Raw genomic sequence first — 23,579 nt, 5'->3', positions numbered from 1 at the left:
GAAATTCCATGAAATGATGCGAAAATAGGGAAGAGGACAACTAACATAATTAAAAGTGCTTATGCAGTCATTATCCACTTTAATCATTATGATTGATTGTTAAATGATATTTCATGTGTAATAGGTTTGAAAGAATTTTAGGACATACTCTCATTTGAGATCAAGATAAAGATATAAGAAGAGGGTTTATAATGACTATTGATGTGTAGTAATATGACTTCAATACCATCAGCAGAGCTTTGTTGCCCACAGGTGTTCATAACCTTGACAAAGTTTCTTTTTTCACCCTTGGAACCATAATCCTTTATGTATGCCTAGGAAAGTGCTTTTTGAGAGAATGGAGGCCATTGAGCTGGCTTGGTAACCAGATGAGTCTCAATGCCATTCACCAGGAAGGAATGAAAGGTGGGTAGGCTGGCTCGTGATGAGACCTCCTGTTCCAAGGGCTTTTATTGTTCTTATGTGCCTCTTGGATCATTTCCCTGGTGTGGTGGCCATAATGGGAATGCCACTTCATTGCTTCCTTATGAACATGGTAGGATGGCTCTTGATGAGACCCCCTATCCTCCATCTGTCAAATCATAAGACTGTTAGAGATCAGATGGATATATACATATATTTTTGTTTAGCACTTCCTATTTATATATAGAGGATGGCTCATCACTCCGTAATAGTAGGGATGGTGAAAGAAGTCCTAACATCTCAATAGAGAAAAATATACCCTTATTCTTATTCAACAATAATAATTAAAGAGAGGTATGAGGAGTAGGGAAGAACCAACATGATAAAGATAATCAATCAACTTAGTTTTAGTGGAAATAAAGACAACAAAGTAATATAAATAGTTGTATCCTTTCCCCCTTTTCTTACCAAATCAAAACAGTTTTCTCTAAGGATAGCTATTTTTCTTTTGTTTGCTGATTTCAGTATCCTTTGGTTTTGCATTCTTGCATGAATTTATATTTATGCCGTGAAGGGATCATGACAAATGAACCATTATTCACAAGAAATTCTCAAAATGATGTTCTTTTAAGAAACACACACAAAAATGCACTAAAAAAAGTGATGTTCCTTAAGAGGAACAACAAAAAAATGCAATCTGGTGGAGGTGTTGTTCCTTTAAGAGGAACAACAAAAATGAAATCTATTGGAAATGTTGTTCCTTTGAAAAGGAATAGAAAAAAATGCAAAATTTCCATTCCTTTGAAAAGGAAGAGCAAAAAAAATGCGGGAATGTTGTTCCTTCGGAAAGGAACAACAAAAATGTGAAAGTGTTGTTCCTTGGAAAGGAACAACAAAAATGTGAAAGTGTTGTTCCTTCATATAGGAACAACAAAAATGTGGAAGTGTTGTTCCTTCAGAAAGGAACAACAAAAATGTGAAAGTGTTGTTCCTTTGAAAAGGAACGGCAAAAATGAAAAAATGCTATTCCTTTGAAAATGAACAACAAAAATACGAAAGTGTTGTTCCTTCGCAAAGGAACATAAAAAATGCAAAAATGTTGTTCCTTTTAGCAAAAATGGGAAAGTGTTGTTCCTTCAGAAAGGAACAACAAAAATGTGGAAGTGATTTTCCTTCGGAAAGGAACAACAAAAATGCGAAAGTGTTGTTCCTTTGAAAAGGAACAACAAAAATGTGAAACTGTTGTTCCTTCGAAAAGGAACAAAAAAAATGCGAAAATGATGTTCCTTCAAAAAGGAACAACAAAAATGTGAAAGTGTTGTTTCTTCGGAAAGGAACAACAAAAATGTGAAAATGTTGTTTCTTTGGAAAGAAATAGCAAAAATGCGAAAGTGTTGTTCCTTCAGAAAGGAACAACAAAAATGTGGAAGTGTTCTTCCTTCGGAAAGGAACAACAAAAATGCGAAGATGTTGTTCCTTTGGAAAGGAATAGCTAAAATGTGTAAGCATTGTTCCTTCGAAAATGAACAACAAAAATGTGAAAGTGTTGTTCCTTTGGAAAGGAACAACAAAAATGCAAAAATGTTGTTCCTTCAGAAAGGAACAACAAAAAATGCAAAGTTTTGTTCATTCGAAAAGGAACAACAACAAAAAATGGAGAAGTGCAAAAGTCTATACAGAAAGAAGTTTATACAAGAAAAAAAAAAAGAAAAACATATATACAACATTTGGAAGCAATGGGATTATTTAGCGAACCAATTCTGAGGAAGGATTATTTTCCTCAGCAAGAATCTGCATATCAGAGTCTTCCTGTAGCTGTTGGTAAAAGGATTCCTGAGTAAACGGTTTATGGTATAGTCACACTCGGTGGTCGTTTGCTTTAAAGGCATGTCCAGATCTGTCAATGGTAGTCAAGGTAATGGTGCCATTGTCATGCACTTTCTGTATTTCATACGGTCCAAGCGATCGAGTCTGGATCTTTCCCGGAAAATCATGAAACCTGGAATCATATAGGAGTGCCCAATCTCCTTCGTGGAAGATTTTCTTTTTTATCAGGGCGTCGTGCCATTTTTCTCTCTGCTGTTGAATTGATATAGTGCGTTGAAGAGCCGAGAGCCTGATTTCATCTAGCTCGTTAATTTGCTGTAATTTGTTAGTCTGGGCCTCATTTAAATTCAAACCCACCTCCTGTGTTGTTCTTAATGTTTGTATCTCGAATTCTATCGGAAAGATGGGTTCTTTCCCAAATACTAGCTGATATGGCGAATGGCCAGTGGTATTTCTCCACGTTGTTTGGTATGCCCATAAGGCTTCTGACAATCTTGAAGCCCAGTCACATCTGTGCGATGCAACTGTTTTTGTAAGTATTGCCTCTATCACCTTATTCATGCTCTCTACTTGGCCATTTGCCTGTGGATCGTAAGAGGTTGTAATTTTGTGCCGAATGTGGTAATTTTTTAATGTTGAAACAATTTTATTACATACAAATTACAACCATCCATCTGTAATTATGTCCCTCGGGAAGCCATATCACACAAATATTTGGAACACTAAATGAATCACAGAGTCCTCTGTAGCTCTTGGTAGCGCCTCCGCTTCAACCCATTTGGTAACATACTATGTTGCTACTAATATATATGTTTTCTGATTTGATGATGGTTTAATTAGCCCAACAAAATCGAGTTCCCAACACTCGAATGGCTCAATTACTAGTTGTGGTTGAAAAGGCATTTCATCAGACTGTCTAGGGCATCCGGTCTTTGGCAACTATCACAGGCTTGAACAAATTTCTTAGCATCTTTAAAGATTGTAGGCTAGTAATAGCCTGTTTGTAAAACCTTGTGACCAGTTCTGCGGTCTGCGAAATGTCCGCCACACAGTCCGTCATGACAAGCTTTCAGAATGTCAAATATTTCATCTTCACAGACACATCTTCTGATGTGCATATCTGCCCTTGTATGAAATAGGTAGCCCCCAATCCATGAGAATCAGGTGTTGCGCTGTACAATCTGTTTTCGTTCATTGGGGGTTAGATGCTTGGGTAATTTACCTACTGCTAAATAATTTGCAACATCAACATACCATGGTGTTTTGACAGTAACAACAAACAAATGTTAATCAAGGAATTGATCTTCGACTACTGCTACGTCTGCTGACATTGGCATTCGTGAGAGAAAATCAGCTACAAGATTCTCTTTTCCAGGTTAATCTTTTGTTGTGATGTCAAATTCCTACAATAAAATCAACCATCTTGTTACTCTACCATTTGTAATAGGTTTATTTGCTAAATATTTTATGGCAGAGTGATCTATATATAGAACAATAGGATATCCAATAATATAATGCCTAAGTTTATTTATAGCATGTACTAAAGCTAAAAATTCTTTTTCGGTTACAGTATAGTTTAACTCAGCAGGAGATAGATTCTTGCTAATATAATAAATTTCATATGGCTTTTTGTCTTCTTCTTGCCCAAGAACTGCTCCAGTAGCTATGTGCGAAGCATCAAATGAAATTTGGAATGGCAAATTCCAATTTGGGCCTTTGAGCACCGGGGCTGTTGACACCAGCTTTTTCAGATCCTCAAAAGCATGGTCGCACATATCTGTCCAAATAAAATCAACATTTCCTATTAGTGCATATAAAGGTGTAGAAATCTGAGAAAAATCTTCTATGAATCTTCTATAATAACTAGAGAATCCCAGAAAACTACGTACCTCTATTTGTGTAGTGGGCATTGGTTTTTAACAAGATTATCTAAATTTTAGTTGGGTCTACCTGTATACCAGCTGTTGAGGTATAATGACCTAGGATAAGTCCTTCAGCAATATTCATGTGGCACTTTTCATGGTTCAAGAAAAGTTTAGTAGCGATACATCTTTGCAGCACTTTTTCCAGTGTTTGTAATGCAGGCTCAAAATCATCCCCATAGGGTGTAAAATCATCCATATAAACTTCAAGCCCTTCATTTATTAAATCTAAAAAAATGCTTAAGATATCCCTTTGAAATGTGGCAGGGGCATTGCATAGGCCAAAGGGTAAGACTTTGTAAGTGAATGTTCCCCATGGACAGGTAAAAGTAGTTTTATCTTGGTCTTCAGGGGCAATCTAAATCTGATTGTATCCACTGAAGCCATCTAGGAAAGAAAAGAATTTCTTTCTTGCTAATGAATCTAATACCTAATCAATGAATGGAAGGGGAAAGTGATCTTTTTGTGTTGCTTTGTTCAATTCTCTGTAGTCTACACATATCCTCCATTTTCCATTCTTCTTTGGCACCACTACTAGTGGAGAGACCCACTTGCTATCGGAGATTGGATAAATAAAGTTTACATCTAAAAATTTTTGTAACTCAGCTTTCACAATGTCTTTTAGGTGAGGATTCAATCTCCTTTGAGGTTGGTGAATGGGCCTAACATCTTTTTCCGTATATATGTGGTGTGTGCATAGCTGGGGTTCAGTTCCCTTCATGCCTGGGCAGTCTCATGCAAAAGCTTCCTTATATTTTCCTAGAAGTTGGACCAATTTTTCCTCTTGTTCAGCTATCAGATTTTCGTTAATATTTATAGTTTTTTCCGGTTCAATTTCTATAGTTTTGCTATTGTAAACAGAGGTAGTAGGTATATATTGATCATGGGTTTCTTTAAGGGGATCCTCTTCTAGTTCATTGTCAAATGCTACCTCTATCATGTGACTTTGTACATGGGATCTAGATTCAGATTGGTTAACGAAATTGTTAATGATGTCATCCTCTATTTGGTCTTTAAAATCGAGGGCATCTTCTATGGTTAATGGGGACCTAATGTTTTCTATGAGATATGATACAGGGTGTTTGTTAGTTTTCATTATTGTTAAACTTGGCTATGACGGAGGGTATAAAGATAAATTCTTGACATTGCTCCCTCTAGTTATAGTCATATTGCCTTGTTGGTAGCCAATGTAAGTGTCAGCAGTTGCCAGCTAGGGTCTACCTAAGATTAAGGGGTGTCCATCTAGCTGGTTTTTGGGATTAATTATCAGAAAGTCAGTAGGGTATTCCCAAGGGTCCACAGATACCATTACATCATGTAGTGTACCCTTTGGTCTGACTACTGATCAGTCAGCTAGTTCCAGTAGGGTTGTAGTTGGATCTAATGATGTAACTCCAAGTTTTTGACACGTGGTGGTTGTCAAAATATTAATTGCAGCCCCCAAATCAACTAAGGCATTCGAAAAGTTTTGTCCATTGATTTGTACTATCACTATAGGATTCCCTGGGTCTTCATATTTGACAGGTGCTTCTCTTCCTGATAATAGATCAGATAGGGTGCCAACTACTTGGACAGTTGGGTTAGTTGTTATTCTCCTCTTTGGCTTTCTTATACATAACTCTTTGATGGTTTTTGCATATATTGGGATATCTTGGATAGCTTGGAGGAGTGGGATTTTTATACACAAATTTCTTAGTTCTCCCAGAAGGTCAAAGTCAAGATGTTCTATTGGGTGCGGTATGATTAGCCTTTCTAGGAATGGAGGAGAAGAGGTGGTTGCCTGATCATGAGTTTGTTGTCTAACTAATTCCTCTTCTTGTACTGCTTGTTCTGAAGGAAACAAATTTTCAACTTGAACATTTTTGTCTCCCTTTGATTCTATTATTCACCCAGACCTTAATTGAAGGTCGTTGCACTCCCTTAGCTTGGTTTCTAGTTCTGGTGCTTCAATTATTTGAACAGATTGAACCGGTCTATTATTAGGGTTTGGGTTGGGTTGGGCTGGGAGTTGCGGTCTGACATTGGTCTGGGGATTTTGTTGTAATGCATATGGCATTGGCAATGTAGGTTGAGGGAGAGGGATGGTTCCGGCTAGCTAATTCGATCGGTCTTTGCTAGTTTGACTACCAGGCTTGACTCTGCGAAGTGGAAGGGGACCATTGTGTTGGATATGCATTGTTTTGCCAAAATGGTGGGCAATAGGGGAAGTTTGGCCAATTGTTTTGACTTGTTTGATTTGGCCATGGTGATGAAGGAAATGGTTGTTGTGGCCAGCTTGGGAAAGGTGGCTGATTTTGCCACATTGTATTATATTGCTAGGTATGATATTGCAGAAGTTGGAAAGAAAAGGATGGATCTGTGGGCATACCTGGTTATCATGGCTACCATTGGTGGCGCTGATTAAGTAGGTACACTAGTTCTGATTCTTCTTCCGCTTCCTTGTAAACTACAACTTTCAAACCTGGTAGTGAGGGGCAATTCTATGTGGAGTGGTATTTTGTGCAAATAGTGCAAACTTGAACTGCATCTAGTCAGCACTCTTTGTGGCTATGTTTCTTTCTATATCTAGGGCAGAATATTGCCAAATTTTGCTCTGCTTCTACTTGTTTCTGTTTAGCTTTCATAATATTGAGTTGCGTTCTCTGAGTCCCCAATGTATCAGTTTTAAAATCTTCAAGTAAATTCCCAATTTCTGTGTGGATTAGACCTCCACTGGAGATCTTATTGTCCCTAGTGATTATGTCACGTTCTGTGGTTTTAGCCTTGTACTACCTCTCGAACTCTTGATACATAAATCAATAATCTTAGCAAAACATTCCTGATATATGTCACCTTTTCCCATAATTTTTAATGTTTCAACCCATTGTTCCTTCATCCCTTTAATTAATGTAGTTTTTAACACATTGTCAGGTAAGGGTAAAGATGCATAAGGAGATCTTTGAAGATTTTATTGGAAGCATTCTACATATTCCTCCAATGTTTCATTGGGTCTGGCTATCATTTGAAAGATTTCATCCTTTAATTCTCTAGACCTACAATAATCTTGATATTTCTTTAGAAAAGCACCTTTCATCTGGTCCCAGTCATTTATAACACCACCACCTAACCCCATAAACCATCATAAAGCTTCTCCTTTTAGTGTGAAGGGAAATAGTTTTAGCTTTTGGGGATCGATGGTATAGTCATACCCTCAACATAATACATCAAAATCAAACAAATATGCATTTGGAACTTCCGTTGTTAAACCATGGAATGTAGGGATATGCTGGAGAGGAATGGCCTTCATAGGTGCATTAACTACAGTGTCCACAATGGGATATTGCAGTGTGGACGTTTGAGGAGTTTGCTGCTTCTAGGCCATTTGATCAAATATGTGCCAATATCCTGCTGGGATTTCTAGGGAGTTATTCCTAGGCTGACTAGAAGGAGTAGGAATGGCCTTAACAACACTTCCTTGATCTGGGATAATGAGTGTTCCTTGTTGTACTACTATCTGGGGTAATTTTGGCTCTTCAGACCCTTCGGCTCTATTCTGGATGATTTTGACAGCACTTCCCTTATCTGAGTTACTTAGTGGTTGAACTATCCCAAGAGGAGATCTTGGTTCTTCTGTTTCCCCTATTTCTCCTCCTCCTTCATAGAGATTACTAAGATTCCCTTCTTGTAAAGAATTTGGGCAAGAATTCTCAACTTCTTGAAAATCCTGCTCTTCTGTTTGGCTGTGGATCTCAGCAAAGGCTATAGATGGTGATCCTGTGGCCTAAAGGGAACTAGTAGGGTTTCTAGCAGTAGCTCTCATAGGACCTACGGATGGTTGAGATTCTGCTTTCTTAATGATTTCGTGTATAAAGGTCGATTGGCCAAGGGTCATCGGCCCCTTAGCTGTATCAGTTTTGGGTAGCGGTTTTGGATTCCTTTCAGGCTTTTTCTGTTTAGTCATGCCCACAACTCAAATATTTATTTCTAGCCAATGTAAAAAACAAACCTGCAGGAAATTAGGCGAGGGAGTAGGGTTGTTACATGCTACGTATGCAGGTTCTTACCTTCCGTTTTTAAAACCCAACTCTCTCCTAGCAAGTTCTCACACTACTTTCTTTTCAAAAGAAACAAATGGCTACACTCTCCTTGGCAATGGCACCCAAATGTTGAGTGATAAAAGGTGCCTTTTTAACCCATATTTATCTTACATTAATTATCAATCCATGCACGATTTTTTATCTCAAGGGTGTACTCAGTCTGTGGTGGTCACTTGTTCAAGAGTAATGTTTGGAGTATAGTTCTTGCAAAAGTAAATGAATGTTGGAAACAAAATCTAACTGTAATGGTAAGAAACCTAAATGCTTTGTAACTAAATCGTTTATTCAGTAGCCATAAGTTGTGGATCCAACAATGATAACTCTTTCCCCTATAAAGCGATGTAAAGGAAAATCAATCACAGACAAGATCTCCAATCTGATAACTTAGACAGTAGTAGTCAATGTTCATTACAGTTGTACATCTTTCAATCCACACTAAAGAAAATACTGGTAATAACAATTTGATTAGCAGAAAAGGAACAACAACTAAATCTATTGAAAATATCGAACAACAAAGATTAATCTACATAAATGAATTGAACAACAATCTTTAACTAATAAAGGAACAACAAATCTAATTAAGTGTAAACACACAATGATTATGATGTAATTGAATCAACAATCTTATTCTAGCGGAGTGAACATTAATCGCAGATATAAAGGAATGGCAATTGCAATTATAATTGAATGGTAGTTAAAAGAACAACAATCGCAATTGTAAGTGAACCGTAGTTAAATGAATAGCAATCACAACTGTAAATGAATGGCAGAATCAGAATTAGACAGTGCAATATTGTTTCAAAATGAATAGTATGACATTTTAAGTTGTGAATAATAATCTTTCTATCTAATTACGATTTTGATATAACAAAGCGATTCAGTGAAATGTTCAAAAACAGAAGATTACCGAATAAAGTGATTTAAGGAAATCAAACCACACACAACTATAATTGTAAAATAGTGATACAATAATCAAGTGGATCCACTAGGGCCGAGCCCTTAGCCACCAGTGAAACACCGCTGAGTTTACTCCAGGATTAGATAATGGAACAACAACTGAGTTATATATTAATCATGTATGGCAAAGTTTACAGTGATTGCTCTCAAAGATAGTCGATGATCAGAGTTGAAATTACAACAGTAATTCTAAAAAATCAACTCCTCTCCCTATGTCTTACAATCGCTGCCCCATTTATAATGGGTAGGCAGATACATCAAGGTTATAGATAACTTTTAAAGTAACGATCCCTCAAGATCAAAAGATCCTGAGGGCTTCTCTTAATCTTGTATTTTCAGTTGTCTTCTTGTCCTCTTGCGCAGACACTCTGTTTTCTCCATCTTTTCCTGAACTATGCGCTCTAGTCTTGTTCTTCTTGTCTGGACACGGTTTCCTAGCGAAGGAACAACACTTGCCTTGCTTTTGTCTTTACCTTCCAAATAGTGATTCTTCAAATATTTTCTTTTTTCTATATAAAAATCACAATAATTGATTAATTCGTATTAACCATTACTTGCCCATTTGAAATATAATCTCTTATCATATTGCCAGTTTTTAGGATAAAAAAGTATATGTTTAAGGGAAAAGATAAAGAAATAGATGGCAGAAACATACCTTTTCTATTGCTCAACACTTGCCATTGAGGAATGCAAACTCCAAGGTACTAAAAGGGAGTTCCTAGATCATCCTCCTAGATAATGAGTTGGAGTCAACATGAAGTGATCCATCGAAGAAGGGCCATAATGTTTCCCACATCGTCAATATGAGACATAGGATTTTGCAAATTTGGCAAGAGTGATTCAAGATTGATGTAGAAAAATTCAAATAGGATATAAGTGTTGAATTGAGGCTTCTGTGATCCATATCAAGTTTATGAGAAAAAAAAAATTGGCGTAAATCACATGATATATCATTTGTCGACGCGTTTTGAACCAACCAATGTAGTTCATTGTCAGGACAAGTTGAAGAATCAAATCTAGTCTGCACGTTAAATTGTCAAAGCAGAACCTCCAACGGCTATATTTGACTAGGCAACGACTATATTGGACTGGTAGGCTAGACCTGCTAACAACTATATTTGACTGGGAAACGACTGGTCGGACTGGATAAGGGATAGTGATAGCAGAGCATAACTATATTTAAATAATCAGTAGGAATTAATTACATATATTTAAGTAAAATAAATAAATATTTAGTTAGTTAATTGAAATTTAGTTAAAACTAGCTAAAATAAGTTAAAGTTGCAGATTTAAATAATTATTAAATCAATAGTAAGTTAGTTATACTTTTCTTAAATTAAAAAGGGTTTAAATTTATATAATTAAATAGTTAATGGGAAGTTAGTTTAAGACAATGTAAATAAGGTAACGTATGAAACATACATAAGAGTTATATAATTAAATATTTCATATTTATTTAAATATCTAGTTAATTAATAGTAAGTTAGTTATATATTTAATTACCTGATTGTTGTTATATCTATTTATTAATAAATCATAATAAAGAGAGAGTGGGATTTCCTAGAGATGAATTTTGATGAATCACTTGATAAACTAGTGGAGGATAAGGGGAAATCTTTTGATAACCAATCAGAAGATGAGGCTAAGAAGTTGTAAATTTGGAATTCCAGCACTCTTGAGGCTTCATCCATATTAGGGAAAAGGTGAGTAGGATGATTCCCTTCACATAACCTACAGGGAAATTTGACTTTACCCATCTTTCCATGTACCTCTCAATCACTCGTTCAGGGTTTTTCACCAGCATGATCTATAGAGGACGATGAAAAAAGCTGATGTGAGGCTATAGAGAACACTTCTAATACCTTGGGAATACTAGGAAAATCTCCAAGAGGGTGGTCACCCTTACAAGGCATGGAAGAGAATTTAACTTTGCAGGGTTGATTGGAAGGTTTCTCCATACTACTTTCATCCATAACAATGGCTGCTTGGTTGTCCCCCTGCTTATTTTTATTCTTCTTAATCTTCCTTTTCTTCTTCTTCTTATCCACCTAGTTTCTATCTTGTAGGATTTCACCAGACGAAGTGGGAGAAGAGGAAGAAGACCGAACAAGTGAAGAAGGAAAAGAGTCAATTGTAGGATCAACTTGATGTTGACATTATTCAGGTGGAGGAGAACCCGGTTGAGAAGTAGTTTGGACATTCAGAACCATAGGGGTCAAAAATAGCCAAACTAGAAAACCAATGGTAAATCCAAGAAGGGGAAATGTTTTCATATAAGGAGAATCGATATTTCCAAAACAAGGAAAAGCACCAGGATTCCTATTAGAGGGGTTCCCTCGATTGGTGGATTTTGGAACCATTTCCATTAATCTCAACCTAAGATCTACTAAGGAGTATTCACACAAGAAGGATGTTATTCCATAATCAATTAATTGATTTTAGAAATTAAATACACAAACAAAATAAAGGGGTAACGAGGAAAAAGGGTTTACCAAGAAACTGTGAACTGTAATATACACCTTGGCAAACCAAGGACTTAATGTATGACATTCAATCTCCTTGAATGTTGTGTTCATTATATCACAATATACAAGGCATTAGACTTGGTTACCTATGGATGAATAGCAACCTATAGGGGAATCCCAAAATATACTCGACATAGAGTTGTCTAATGTGTAATCGTTCGATGAGAGCATTCCCGTATACTTTTCATACATGGAGTGTCATCTAATATACCAAAAGGTACGTGGATAACAATCTTATACACTTCCGTACGTGGAATGAGATTTCACCTCTGGGATGCAACACTGGAAAACAACAACTCCTACATTTAATGACGCTGAAACATTTCTCTAGCCTAGACCTCTAGATGTTTTCATTAATGTTCCAAATGGTCCTTAGGCTAGTTGAGATGAATTTTAAAGTTGATCTTGAATTATGTTTCGATTCCAAGGCTCAAAACTCTATGTCACCTGAACACACCTATGATGAAACTAATATGAAAAAGGACCCTTTTCATTTTTGATGAAAGCTATCTAGTGTAGGGGAAAATTGCAAAAATCAATGAAAAAATCAAATATGCAACCTTTAAGAGCTTCCTAACTAGATCTTTCAACTTCACAATTCCAATGCAACGACCAAAAAGTAAATGAATTTTAATTCACTAAAGTTGACCTACCTAATTTTTTTCCTTTTTAAAATGAATGAGGATGCACTTATCATATTTCAACACCAAGCAATGTAATGTATGGTCAATGATAATCTCAAAAACAACTTTACAATGCAATACAATATAATGCAATTCCAAAAGTAATGATCAATTTTGAGATGAAGGCTTAACAAATGCAAATGCAATATCTTTTCTAGTTTTCAAAAGGACTAGAAATGCTTATCAGATAGAAAATCAATAACTCCCTCAATACATGTAAGCAGCAAAACAATAGATTGATTACCCAAAGAACTAAAGATTCAACCAATGTTCATTTTCACTACTTCAACATGGAATAGAATCTTGCAAACCATTAAATTTAACAACAATAAGTCAAAATCCTATGCACACCATTAAATTTAACAACAATAAGTCAAAATCCTATGCACACAAAGCAGGAGAAAGACTTTAGAGATCAAGACAGTCTAGGTTTTCTGTGTGAAACCCTAAACAATCTCATTTTTTGGACCAACACTACTTTAATGGTCAAAATCTCTGTTGACAGGGTCTTTAGTGTGGCTATAACAGGCAAAATCCATGCTAGAAGCTCTCCGTTTTTCACAAAAAGAGTGTTGGGCAAGAAAAAATTAGGGAAAAACAAACAGAGTTGAATAGAGATCTAGATTTGACACTCTAAACTACACACCTGTTAGGATATTCCGACACATAGGATATAGTTAAGTTCAACTTGGTCTAGCATAGAGTTAGGTTAGAGTTAGGTAAAGTGTGTTTCTTTACCGTTGTACATTTTGTAACTTACAATCCGACGGTCACGATATGTAGTGATCCGACGGTTCACTCTCACCTCGGTATTACCGACACTTGATCCGTGGCTTGATACCTGATTGGTCCATGAGTTCTATTTAAAGCGCATGGAGGGTCATTGTTCGGGTAATCCGTGCATGAGAGAAGCTTATGTAAATTTTCATTCTTTGATTAATAAATTTTCTGTACCCACGTTGGGACAGGCCGTGGACTGTTTCCCTCCTTGCACTCTGAGGGTTTTAACCACGTCAAAAATACTGGTGTATTGATTTGAGATCTGGTTGTGAGTGGTGTCCTTTTGGTATTCTTTCTGAGGAACTTACCCTGTAAATTCCTACATGGTATCAGAGCTATTTGAGGGCCGCGTCCGTTGGTGATCCAAATCTGAAGCCAGTAGAACTGCATGCGGCTGTCGTTTCCTAGATCTGCTGTTTCTGACTGCTTTCGGGCCGAGAGGACTGCTCTGTTGCATTCGGAGCATCTGTTTCAGTGAGGAACCCCTTTCGTTTCATGCGAAAAGGTTTCCGGTAGCCCTAGTTGCGTCATTTTTCAGATCGGGAGGTATACAGTGTTTTTTTTTGTAGTTTACTGTCATTTTCTCTCTGCTTATTTCGGTTTCGGTTTATATAGCCTTTTTTTTTTTCCCGGATCTATACCTTTCATTTCTGCGTATGCTCTTTGCCCTGCGACTCTGTGCGATCTGGGCAAATCAGAAACAGAAAGAAAGGATTTTTCTCATGCGTATGCTCTTTTCCCTGCACCTTAGTGTGATCTTGGAAAATCAGAAACATTGAGAAAAATATTTAGTTTTTCGGTTAAAAGCTAACTTTGAGATTTTTTTTAAAAATTCTAGTTTTTTGGCTAAAGCTAACTTTGAGCCGTAAGGTTCGTTTTTCTTTGCATATTCGTGTTGGGTTTTGTGTTTTGTGTTTTGTAAGGGAAAAGAAGGTTCGTTTTTCTTTGCATATTCGTGTTGGGTTTTGTGTTTTGTGTTTTGTAAGGGAAAAGAGCCTTCCCAAGGCAAGCACGCAAATCGAGGCCCCCCCCTCTCTCTCTCTCTCTCTCTCTCTCTCTCTCTCTCTCTCTCTCTCTCTCTCTCTCTCTCTCTCTCTCTCTCTCTCTCTCTCTCTCTCTCTCTCTCTCTCTCTCTCTCTCTCTCTCTCTCTCTCAAATATTTTGTATAGATCAATTGGTTCAAAGACCTTTTAAGAGAGTAGAGGTCTTGGGTTCAAGTCTCCATTTTGTGGGGGCGGATTTTTTCATTCCCGCACATTCGCGCACTTTGCCGGCAACGTCAACAATTTTTTTTCAAAAAGCCTTATCTTCTTCATCCGGAAGCCTTTTTCAGAGCCGTTTTTTTTAAAACCGCCTATTTTTTCGAGATCTATCCATTGGACCACTTACTTTCAGCATCTTCAGCTTCAAGGTTTTTTCAAAAAATGGAAAGTCCATGCCAAGTCATTCTTGACAGCACTAACTACTTCCAATGGGTAGCCTACATGGGAGATTTACTTAGAAGTAAAGGTCTCTTCAGAATAGCCACAGGCCAAGAGAAGAAACCCAAAGATGAAGACAAGGCCGAAAAATGGGAAAATAGACAAGATCAAGCACGTGGTTTGATAGGAATGTCTGTTTCTCCTGATCTTAGATTCCACATTGCAGAAATTGAAACTCCTCATGAAGCATTAGAAAAACTTGCTAAATTTTTTGGGATTAAAAATGAAATTAGAGCCCATCAACTTGAGAATGAGTTGCTTACTTTGGATCCTAATAATTTTTCTTGCATTGAAGATTTCTTGTCCAAATTCAAGACCCTTAGATATCTCTTGGAAGGTGTTAAAGTTAAGAAAGAAGATGGTAACCTTATTTATTCCATCCTTACTAAGTTGGGACCAGCCTACTCTGTATTTGTTTCCACTTTCCATTCTACAAGGGAAGCTTTCATTTGTCAAGGCAAAGACTACAAACCCCCTTCCTTTGACTCCTTTTGTGATTCCTTAATAAGAGAACAAGAAAAACTCTTACACCTTGGTCTTCTTAATCTTGGAAACTCTTCCTCGAAAGCGTTAGCCGCCCAGCAGCAACCAAATTCAAAGAATCCTAAGAAGTCTTATCCTCAAAGGAATGGTCCTAAACCAACTCAGCCTCAAGATGAAAGATCATTTCAGCAAAATGACAAGACCAATAAAAACAAATGGAAGAGGACTGACAGACATTGTAACTTTTGTAATCGAGATGGCCACTTAGAATCTAAATGCTTTAAGAAGATGGAAGCCTTGGAAGCCGCAATGAAGAAAGATAACATCCATCTGGAGCCTACTTCAACTTCAACTTCCGGAACGGCACTTTCTGCATGTCATCGTCAATCATCTTAGTCTGGTTATGCATTAAATGTATCTTCTTCTTCTTCTCATTCTCATGAGTGGCTCATTGATTCTGGAGCCTCTTGTCACATGGCCAAAAACCAAGCCATGTTTTCTTCTTTAAATGATTGTAACACCAAAAATATATATGTTGGTGATGATAGATCTCTTAATGTTGTAGGGACTGGAACTATTCATCTAGACAATGGTCAGTTCAATGATGTATTATGTGTTCCAAACTTATCCTGCAACCTTCTATCTGTCTATCAGATAACTCATTCAGGTGAAGGTAAAATTGTTGAATTTTCACCTCATGATGTTGTAATCAAGGATCTAAAAGATCCTAAACAGATTCTAGCTACTGGTCTTGCTGATGATTCCAAAAGGTTGTATAAGTTTCACAACTTTGGGTCATCCCATCTTCCCTCAGTGTTTGTTGCTCATAATGATGAAGTGAGCAAACTTTGGCATGAGCGGTTTGGTCACTTAAACTATCGCTCCCTTCAGCATCTATGTAAAGAAAATATGGTGACAGGTCTTCCTATGGTATCTTGCAAAGATGGTGTTTGTTCCGGATGTGTACTCGGAAAACATCATCAGGACAGTTTTGACAAACGTGCCTCTTGGCACGCCTCAGCCCCTTTACAGCTTGTGCACAGTGATTTATGTGGTCCTCTTCCTGTTGCTTCATTCTCTGGCTGCAAGTACTTCTTAACTTTCATTGATGATTTCTCTAGACGCACTTGGGTATACTTCTTAAAACTCAAGAGCGAAGTATTTAGCACTTTTTTGGCCTTCAAAGCATTTGTTGAAAAACAATCTTGACATCAAATTCTTAAGCTAAGAACTGATAATGGTGGAGAATATGTTAAAAACACATTCATCAACTTTTGCACTGAAAATGGAATTCAAATGCAACATACTGTTCCATACACTCCACAACAAAATGGTGTAGCTGAAAGGAAAAATCGCACCTTAAAGGAAATGGCTAATTGTATGCTGCAATCTAAAGGACTCAGTCTTAGTTTTTGGGCCGAAGCAATTAATTGTGCAAATTATATAATCAATCACACTCCTACTAAGGTTCTAGAGAATATCACTCCAGAAGAAGCTTGGAGTTCCATTAAACCAGATGTAAGTCACTTTCGTGTGTTTGGAAGTGAAGCATGGGCCCATATTCCAGATGAAAAGCATAAAGCTTTAGAACCTAAGAGTGAGAAATGTACTTTTGTTGGATATTCTGAAGATGTAAAAGGTTATAGACTTATTCCATTTAAGTCCAAAAATGTTATCATTAGAAGAGATGTAAAATTTGATGAAAATAAATCGGCCTGCGAGCCTAGTCCGGCGGATGTGCCACCTCTTCCTATCTCTTCTATCTTTGAAAACATTTCTTCTTCTGATGATGAAGGCGAGGATGATAATCCTCCCCCACCTTCTCAGGATCCTCAACTTCCAAGATGGGTCCATGCTACTCGGGATGCAGCAGGTGATCTTGCCGGTGATCCTACAGATCAGCGACGTACACGTTCTCAGTTTGAAAGAGCCTCTTCTTTACTGGCTCAAGCTCTAGTAAATCATGATCCTGACACTTTTGCAGAAGCTTCAGGCCATCCACATTGGGAAGCAGCTATGAATGAAGAATATCATTCATTGATGACAAATGATACATGGGATCTTGTTCCTCTACCAAAGGGACGCAAACTTGTTAGATGCAAATGGGTTTACAGAACCAAGTATGGACCAGATGGGAAAGTTGATAAACATAAGCTCGTCTAGTTGCTAAGGGCTTTTCACAGGTTGAAGGCATTGACTACACTGAAACCTTCTCTCCAGTTGCCAAAATGAACTCTATCCGCCTTGTTCTTTCCCTTGCTGCCTCTTTAAAATGGGAAGTCCATCAAATGGATGTTAAATCTGCCTTCTTGCATGGGGACTTGCAGGAAGAAATCTATATGGAACAACCCATTGGCTTCATACAAACAGACTCCAGCCTCGTTTGTCGACTTAAGAAATCCCTTTATGGCCTCAAACAAGCTCCTCGGGCTTGGTATGCCAAAATGGATAGCTTTCTTTTAGAATCTGGCTTTTCTAGGTGTCATTCTGACAATACTGTCTACACCAAGAAAGTGGGCAACTCTCTTATCATCCTTGTTCTTTATGTTGATGATCTTATTCTTACTGGTAGTGATCCCAACCTTATAAACCATGTGAAGTCCAGCCTTAAAAAGAAATTTGAAATGACAGACTTAGGACACTTACACTATTTTCTCGGTCTTCAAGTCTTGCAATCCCAAGAAGGTATTTTCCTTTCCCAGTCCAAGTATGCTTGTGATATTCTTCGTCATTTTCACATGGAAGACTGTAAGCCAGCCCCTTCTCCCTTTCAGTCTGGAGTCAAACTTTCAGTCTCTTGTACTTCTCCTGAAGTTGATGCTACCTTATACCGTCAACTTGTCGGAAAACTCTTGTATTTAACCCATACTCGTCCTGATCTTTCCTTTGCTGTTGGCCTTGTTACTCGTTTTATGCAAAACCCCCGTGAAAGTCATTGGAAAGCAGCTAAAAGAATACTTCGTTATGTTCGAGGTACAGTACAGTTTGGGATTCATTACAGTGCCAAAGCAGCTCCTCTGTTAGTTGGTTTCACTGATTCTGATTGGGCTGGTGACCTTGATGATCGGAAGTCTAATGCCGGTTATGTCTTCACTCTTGGTTCAGGACCTATTACATGGGCTTGTAAGAAACAGGCTGCCATTTCTCTTTCGTCAGCAGAAGCAGAGTATCGTGGTGCCGTGGAAGCTAGTAAGGAAGCCTTGTGGCTTCGTCAGATCCTATCCGAATTTGGCTTTGAGCAGCAGCATCCAACCACACTTTGGTGTGATAATCAAAGTGCCATTCAGCTATGCAAAGATCCAGTCCAGCATCAGCGCAGCAAACACATTGAACTACACATGCACTTCATCAGAAAGCTCATTCATGACCATGTTCTTGAAGTGCAATATTGTCCAACGGATGATCAGGTTGCAGACATCTTCACAAAGGCTCTCACAGAGGCGAAGTTCACTAAACTTCGATATATGCTTGGAGTTCAGGAAGTTGTCACTAAGGGGGGATAGGCTCTAGTGCCTCCTTCCTTCTCCTATTGTGTCATATTTGTAAATCCTTCAATCCTATCCCAAGTTGTTCTTAAGGGGGGATGTTAGGATATTCCGACACATAGGATATAGTTAAGTTCAACTTGGTCTAGCATAGAGTTAGGTTAGAGTTAGGTAAAGTGTGTTTCTTTACCGTTGTACATTTTGTAACTTACAATCCGACGGTCACGATATGTAGTGATCTGACGGTTCACTCTCACCTCGGTATTACCGACACTTGATCCGTGGCTTGACACCCGATTGGTCCATGAGTTCTATTTAAAGCGCATGGAGGGTCATTGTTCGGGTAATCCGTGCATGAGAGAAGCTTATGTAAATTTTCATTCTTTGATTAATAAATTGTCTGTACCCACGTTGGGACAGGCCGTGGACTGTTTCCCTCCTTGCACTCTGAGGGTTTTAACCACGTCAAAAATACTGGTGTATTGATTTGAGATCTGGTTGTGAGCGGTGTCCTTTTGGTATTCTTTCTGAGGAACTTACCCTGTAAATTCCTACACCACTTAGAATGTGGATCCACAATCAATCAATGTTAAGGATCACTAACACGTTGGATAAAGTTATCAAAAGAGACCAAAAATAAAAGGAGGTTTGAAGGCTTATGTACTCCCCAAAGGGGTTTCCATTTTTTTTGTGGAGGAAATCCTTTATGCAAACATAAACGACCCCTCTAGTCCTATGGGAGGATCTAGCAACTATAGAAGACAACTACATGTAACCTTTTTTAATTCATACTAGAAAATACAAAGGAATATAGATCACCTACCTCTCTCTGATGCTAATACCCTTTATTTCGACCTTTACCCTTTGAATTCCAAGCTCACGATCTCCTCTTCGCTGGTGAAGATGAGTGCCTGCAAGAAAGATCACATGAAAATAATAAAACTATGCAAAGCATAACATTTTCTAATACCAATTATGTGACAGATTAAGGATCATTACCATAAATGGACAATAATTGACACATTTATGGAAATAAAACACATATTATATTATTAATAGATGAAAAAGGTATCATTACAACCAATGAATTCTTGATGTTGGAAGCCTCCTTCAAGTGAGATTCCATGTTCAAGCCTTAGCCTTAAAACACCTTTTGTCCTTCGTAAATGGGCAACATTTGGAAAAAATTCAACACTAGGATGGCAACCAACCAACCAACATGCAACCATGACTGGATGGTGGGAAATTGATTTATAGAGAAGGAGAAGGAGTTGAGAATCCATGAAAAGGGGGAGGAGTTCCATGTAACACCCTCCTCCCATATCTACCCAAGCAACTGGCCAGCCGGGGTAAACATGCGACGAGAGGCCACTATGGATAAGATTCAACTTCCTTCATGACTTTAAGGAAATTAAATCAAAAAAGAAATAAAATGAACAAGATCATAACCTAAACCCCAATAGCAATGACAAAAGTTTCATCAAACATATCATCGATATGTAATCTACATGCGTAAATAAAAAAATTAAGTGTAGGTATCTCATAGTTATTTGATAATCACTATGAACAATTATTCCCTCATGCCATTTGTTTCATTATCCTCCATTAAGTCATAGAAACATTATCCATTCACATACAAGTAAAACATGTTGAGAGCCATACATAGCTTCTATCATAAAATGTGCATATAACCAACATAATAGGAACAAAAATACAATAAACATATCAACCATAAAATCCATAAATAAATCAGTACCTTTACACATGAAAATCAGGGGAATGAATTTCTCATTAATGAATGTAATGAACCAACTAGAGATGGGACTACCACGTTCCACCCGATCGTAGAATGGCTGAGCCAAATCTCTCTTCAACCATTCACCCCAGTGCCATATTCCAAGCATGAATGTGGGATCTTATAGAACACATCAATCAAAACTCATCCAAGGCTTCCAAAGGCCATCCACCTCAACCCAAGAAATAATAATTCCACCTTACAGTTGAGCATCACCAAAAAGACAATAATCAAATCGGTCTCCATCCAAGCCTTCTGAGGCTTGCAGAGTGTTTGTCCAACCAAGACTTCAAGAAGTCGTAACTCAACCCACAGATTATACAGTGCTTCCAGAGCGCTTGTCCAGCCAAGGCTTCTAGGACTAGTAACTCAACCAACCAAGGGATTCCAGAGAATTTTTCCAACCAGGGCTTCTAGGGCTAGTAACTCAATCAAAGTTGTTATAGGTCTTCCACAACATCTGCTCAACCAGGGCTTCCAGGACTAATAACTCAACCCAGGCTAAGGAAACATGAGAGCCAACCAAAAAAAAACAATGAAATTAAACCCACAATCACCATGACTATCGCAGAAATGGCAAGGCTAGGAAATCCACTATAAAACTATGCAATCCTCCATGCCAATGAAAGATCACAACTAAGAAACCACATGCATATGCCATGCATGCCCAAAACTAGTGAAGAAATCATACATGCAACTCGGTACCCACAAGAAAATATGATGTAGCTATTGATGTTGATCCCTTATTGTGGTTTCTTGCTCTTCGTTTCCCTTCTTGCTCCAAGAATCCAAGTATGCCACACCCTCCAAGAGCGCTCCAAGAAAAATCTAAGTATCCAAGAGTATGAGAGAGAGAGAGAGAGAGAGAGTAATGAGAGAGCTCCAAAACTGAACTAACAAAATGTTCACCCTGAAAGGAAGAAGCTTGCCAACCGATCCTCAAAAGCTTTTTTATTAATGAGGCCTCTATTTTCTTCATTTCCATTATTTTCCTTCATTTTTCTCCTCACATGCAACCTATGATCTTTTACCGTCATTTTCTCCTAATTTCCATTATTTTCCTTCATTTTCCTCCTCACATGCAACCTGTGACATCTCACCTCCTTTTTCTCCTAATTTCCATTATTCTCATACATAAATGTTCCAAAATACCTTTTTGCCTCTTTAATGACTTAGCCATTACCTTTGCCAATTTCCTTAACCATAAACAACCAAATGAACACCCACTGGGATGTCCTTCCCACCATTCAGCTTGGAATATGTGTCCCATCATCAATGGTACTTATATATTTTTACATGGAAATTTTAGCAGGGTTGTTATAGAACCCTCCCACTTGGAGGAACACTGTCCTCGGTGTTCAATGAAACCTACAGCCAACATGACTGCTGAAAACAAAACATGTTGCCCATGGAGATTTATAACATAGTTGATTGCAATATTTACAATGAATGACCCGCTGAAAAGTAAAACATCATGTCAACATGACCAGATAAAAATCATACCGCATATTGGAGCTTTATAATGCAACTCATTACAATATTTAAAATTATATACATATATACGCATACACACATTTTCTTAACCAACAAATAAAGGATATGAATCTCGTATCAATCAACAAGGGAATCTAGAGGCTCACACCTCCACCGTCAAAGTAATACCAGGATTCACCTCCTTCCTAGGAAATCCAAAATCCACTGTAAAGTCAAATCTGCATCCAATGTCCAGTGCTATGGTCCTTCACCACTTTTCCTCTCAACGAACAGTTACTGGCTCATTATTCCATGGTGCACTCCTAATATGCATTTGATTCCATCTAGAAATGGTAATGACTAAAACAAATACATTTGTGACCTTCCCTTCTCTGCTACATGGTTCCTGGGGAATCTAGTCACACCTTCCATGTAGTGACTCACCTTACAATTTCCACTAGCACCCCCATCCTGGGCAGTCCATCCCTTGGAAAGGCTTCCTCGCATCGGACAATACAACAACCAAGGCATATCTTTGCCTTAAAACCATCATACTGGTCATATCATGCTCATGCAAAATCAATGGACACTATTGGGTACCAGTGTCCCACAATGGCCTTGCTCCTGAATACTTTATCAACATGCTGCTACATGTTTCAATTTATTTTGTTGTTGCTGCCAATTCTTGCAATCGATTTTAATCACCCAACTAGGAATTTCATGCATTCTTGCACCAAACACATAACTTCCATTAGATTTAAAATAATTTGAAATAAATTCACATCATACCTCATTGGTATCTCATTAATAAGGTACATTTCCAATAATGTTCACTTCCTATCACAACAAGTCAAACTAGCATATTTGAGCAAATCAACATGTATACAAATATTACATAAAGTTAGCTGAAAACATAACCATCAAAAGCATAAATGACATGTAACCATCATAAATCAAAATCATAGATCAAATGTAATCATCATAGACCAGAATCATAAATCACTTGCATACTAAAACTGGAATACAATACTGATACTTATCCTTCATCGATCCTTACTTCTGCCTTTCTTCTTTCTATACACACACAAGATCGGTTTCCAGACCCAGCAAACACCCACTACCTTCTTGTCTACCAGGTTCACATATGCATAGTGTGAACCACACACATACAACTACACACTCCATACAACATCATGCAACACATGCATCTATACTTGACATACAACACATACATCTACACCTAGTATATGAAAGTATACATGCAAAATGTACATCATAAGACATAGATCCATACACAATGTGCAACAACACAAAATGCATACACGTACACCTAGTATAAGAAACAACTTGTCCACCTATACCTGATGTAAAACACAACTCATACTTCTACACCCAATGCATAACACAATACATGCACCTACAATTGCACATACATAGTACCACATGCCCTCAAAACAACATGTATGGCATGCACAAAATGCCACATGTGCACCAGTACCATATGTACAACATGTACACAATACCACCTATACACCACACCACCTACATAATATGTGCACAAGATCACATGTACACGACGACACCTGCATAGCATGTGAACAACACCACATGTACACTAGACCACTGTACAATGTGTACACAATACCACATGTACATAGTACCACACACACAACATGTACGCGAAACCACA

The sequence above is a fragment of the Pinus tabuliformis genome, chromosome 8 (genome assembly GCF_031772625.1).
Source record: "Pinus tabuliformis cultivar Carrire ecotype Pingquan chromosome 8, CPIR1, whole genome shotgun sequence".
Classification (NCBI taxonomy): domain Eukaryota; kingdom Viridiplantae; phylum Streptophyta; class Pinopsida; order Pinales; family Pinaceae; genus Pinus; species Pinus tabuliformis.
The sequence above is the reverse complement of the archived record's forward strand: the minus strand, read 5'-3'. Positions refer to the sequence as shown.